Source organism: Salvelinus namaycush, chromosome 10, assembly GCF_016432855.1.
Source record: "Salvelinus namaycush isolate Seneca chromosome 10, SaNama_1.0, whole genome shotgun sequence".
Taxonomy (NCBI): Eukaryota; Metazoa; Chordata; class Actinopteri; order Salmoniformes; family Salmonidae; genus Salvelinus; species Salvelinus namaycush.
This window is the reverse complement of record NC_052316.1, coordinates 43,870,076-43,874,546: the sequence shown is the minus strand read 5'-3', so window position 1 is coordinate 43,874,546 and position 4,471 is coordinate 43,870,076.

The following is a 4,471-nucleotide window of genomic DNA, read 5'->3' as shown; positions in this document are numbered from 1 at the left end:
ACTGAAGCCTCAGGACCAGAACATCCAATCAATCAGGATAAACCAAATTACAACACAGTCAAAACAAAACTATATTGCTTATTGGGAAACACAAGCACAAACACAAAGCAAAATGCAGTGCTATCTGGCCCTAAATCGACAGTACACTGTGGCTAAATATTTGCCCATGGTTACTGATCAAAACCTTAGAAAAACCTTGACAAAGTACAGGCTCAGTGAGCACAGCCTTGCCATTGAGAAGGGTAGACACAGGAAAACCTGGCTCCCTGTAGAGGAAAGGCTGTGCAACCACTGCACAACAGCAGAACCTGAGACAGAGCTGCATTTCCTGACAAAATGTCAAAAATATAAGGTTTCAAAGACCTCTCTGATGAGAGTAGGCTACCCGTCCTGTTGGGGGAGGACGCAAAGAGCTGTGGGCTGGCAGCGCACTACATTGCTGCCTGCCATAAGTTGAGGGACAGTGTCTGACAGACCAATCAACCTGCACATGTACTCTACTGTATGCTTATTGTTATTGTTCAATGTATGGTTATTTTGACACTTGGTTATTGTTGTTAGTGTTGTCCCGTTGACAATTTTGATTCTCATTTTTATTTGCTTTGGCAAATATGTACATTGTTACATGTACATTCCTCTCCTTGTTCGGGCGGCGTTCGGCGATCGACGTCACCGGTCTTCTAGCCATCGCCGATCCACCTTCCATTTTCCATTTGTTTTGTCTTGTTTTCCTACACACCTGGTTTCAATTCCCTCATTATTTGACGTGTATATAATCCTCTGTTCCCCCCATGTCTGTGTGTGGAATTGTTTGCTGTTAAGTGTATGTGCACTTATGACTGGTTTTGCGATGGGTTATTTTACCCGTATTTTGTTTGTTCTGGGTGCAGCTTGTTTGTGCATTATTAAAGTGCTCCAGTTGTTACCCATTTCTGCTCTCCTGCGCCTGACTTCCCTGCAGCCAGTTACGCACCGTCTGACAGAATTCCACACCCGAATATGGAGTCAGCAGGAGTTGGTGCCCCTGGTATAGGGGTTGAGGAGAGCGTCCGGGAGCACGCGGCAATGCTCCACCATCTCGGCGCCGCCATGGACCGCGTCGTCCAAACCATGGACCGCTGGGAGAGACAGGGAGTTCCTCCAGCGCCTCCACCAGCACAACCAGGGTCTCCACTACTCGCCCCTCCTGCACCCGGTCCCAGTGGGATTCGTCTCACACTTCCCCGGGAGTATGATGGGACGGCTGCACGCTGCAAGGGTTTCCTGTTGCAGCTTGATCTCTACCTGGCAACCGTCCACCCGGCTCCTTCGGGCCGTGAGAAGGTGTCTGCCCTCGTCTCGTGCCTCTCGGGGAAAGCCCTGGAGTGGGCCAACGCCATGTGGGGAGAAGGAGATGCGGCGCTGGACCATTTCGAGGATTTCACCAGCCGCTGGGCGTCTGTACGCTTCGTCTGCTGTCTGTGACCGGCTGATCTATTGGGCCCACACGTCACCTTCCTCTGGTCATCCAGGCATCGGGCGGCCGGTGTGCGCTGTCTGAGTGGGAAGTACTGGTGGCCCACTTTGGCTAAGGACGTGAGGGTTATGTTTCCTCCTGCTCGTTGTGCGCTCAGTGTAAGGCTCCTAGACACCTGCCCAGAGTTAAGCTACACCCCTTACCCGTTCCACAATGGCCATGGTCGCACCTGTCGATCGATTTCCTGACCGATCTCCCCAATCACAGGGAAGCACCACAATCCTGGTTGTTGTGGATCGTTTCTTTAAGTCCTGCCATCTCCTTCCTCTGCCCAGTCTCCCTACGGCCCTACAGACTGCAGAGGCCTTGTTTACGCACGTCTTCCGGCACTACGGGGTGCTGAGGATATAGTGTCTGATCGGGGTCCCCAGTTCACTTCGAGGGTCTGGAGGGCGTTCATGGAACATCTGGGGGTCTCGATCAGCCTTACCTCGGGTTTTCACCCTGAGAGTAACGGGCAGGTGGAGAGAGTTAACCAGGATGTGGGTAGGTTTCTGCGGTCTTATTGCCAGGACTGGCCGGGGGAGTGGGCGGCGTTCGTGCCCTGGGCAGAGATGGCCCGGAACTCGCTTCGCCACTCCTTCACTAACCTCTCCCCCTTCCAGTGCGTACTGGGGTACCAGCCGGGTTTGGCTCCTTGGCATCAGAGTCAGACCGAAGCTCCTGCGGTGGACGACTGGTTCCGGCGCGCGGAGGAGACATGGGACGCCGCACATGTTCACCTTCAGCGCGCCGTGCTGCGTCAGAAATCCAGCGCAGACCGTCACCGCAGTGAGGCCCCGGTGTTCGCACCGGGGGACCGGGTCTGGCTCTCGACCCTCCGCCTGCCCCTCCGCCTGCCGTGCCGGAAGCTGGGTCTGCGGTTTGTGGGGCCGTTCAAAGTCCTGAGGAGACTGAACGAGGTGTGTTACAGGTTACAGCCCCCCCCCGGTTACCGTATTAACCCCTCATTCCATGTGTCTCTCCTCAGGCCGGTGGTGTCTGGTCCACTCCAGGAGTCTGAGGTGTGGGAGGTTCCTCCGCCCCCTCTGGACATCGAGGGGGCCCCAGCGTACACCGTTCGCTCCCTACTGGATTCGAGGCGTCGGGCGAGGGGCCTTCAATACCTCGTGGAGTGGGAGGGGTACGGTCCGGAGGAGAGATGCTAGGTTCCGGTGGAGGACGTGTTGGACCCTTCAATGCTGCGGGAGTGCCACCGTCTATGTCCGGATCGCCCTGCACCTCGCCCTCCGGGTTGTCGCCGGTGTTGGCGCGCTGCTGGAGCCGCGCGTCAAGGGGAAGTACTGTCATGACTTCCGCCGAAGTCGGTTCCTCTCCTTGTTCGTTCGACGGTCGACGTCACCGGTCTTCTAGCCATCGCCGATCCACCTTTCATTTTCCATTTGTTTTATCTTGTTTTCCTACACACCTGGTTTCAATTCCCTCATTATTTGACGTGTATATGTCCCTCTGTTCCCCCCATGTCTGTGTGTGGAATTGTTTGCTGTTAAGTGTATGTGCACTTATGACTGGTTTTGCGACGGGTTATTTTACCCGTATTTTGTTTGTTCTGGGTGCAGCTTGTTTGTGCATTATTAAAGTGCTCCAGTTGTTACCCATTTCTGCTCTCCTGCGCCTGACTTCCCTGCAGCCAGTTACGCACCGTCTGACACCTGCCCAATGTATGACCATATTAGAGACACATATTTCCCTCAGATTACACAGATCCACAAAGAATTTGAAAACAAACCCAATTTTGATAAACTCCCATATCTACTGGGTGACATTCCACAGTGTGCCATCACAGCAGCAATATTTGTGACCTGTTGCCACAAGAAAAGGGCAACCAGTGAAGAACAAACACCATTGTAAATAGAACCCATATTTATGCTTATTTATTTTCCCTTGTGTACTTTAAACATTTGTACATTGTTACAACACTGTATATATACATAATATGACATTTGTAATGTCTTTATTCTTTTGAAACTTCTGTGAGTGTAATGTTTAATGTTAATTTTTATTGTTTATTTCACTTGTATATTATCTACCTCACTTGCTTTGGCAATGTTAACACATGTTTCCCATGCCAATAAAGGCCCTTGAATTGAATTGAATTGAGAGAGGCGGGAGGGAGGGCGGGGGGTAGAGAGAGAGAGGGGTGGGGGGGGTGGGGGGGGAAGAGATCAGTACAGGAAGTAGCAATGTAGGCCTAGTATGTGAGCATACTCTTCTTCTTTTCAACTAGTGGGGAGAAGTCAGACGAAGAGATAAAATGCTGAAACCACAACAGGTTTCGTGATGTGTCACAGACCCCGAAGTCCCAAGTGTATAACTACCCACACCAGCAGCTAAGATGACAGTCACTTCAAACGAGTAGAGCACTTGTCAAAAGATCCACAACGGGCCACAACAGGAGTTTAAATGTCAAAAACATTATGTGTCAGTAATAATTGCTTTTGTGTGAAAACACACAGAGCAAACTAATATCCCACTTGGCAGACGGTTTTATCCAAAGCAACTTACAGTCATGTGTGCATACATTTTGTATGTGTGGACCCAGTGGGAATCGAACCCACGACTCTTGGCATCGTAAGCACCATACTAGACCAACTGAACCACACAGGACCAACGACACTATTCAACACTTAGAACTCTGTTATACGGAAGTAATCCTTGTTTGTGAGTTCAAAAAACCTTTTGTTTAATACTTTTACGGACAAATCAGCCATGTCTCACTGTGAGACCATGCTCTCTCCTTCTCAGAAGATCAGGCACATGTCTAAACACACTTAAAGCCAGGCTGCACTAAACAAACATGTGTATTTTCTATGTATCTGATGCTGTGCATCTTAGAGGAAAGTGCAGAAGTGGAGGGAAGGAGATGTGTGGCGTAGATGAAATGGGACTTCCTGTAAAATAAGGTAAAGTACAGAGTCTCAGCTAGCTGTGACATCACTTGTCGCGTAGCGCTGA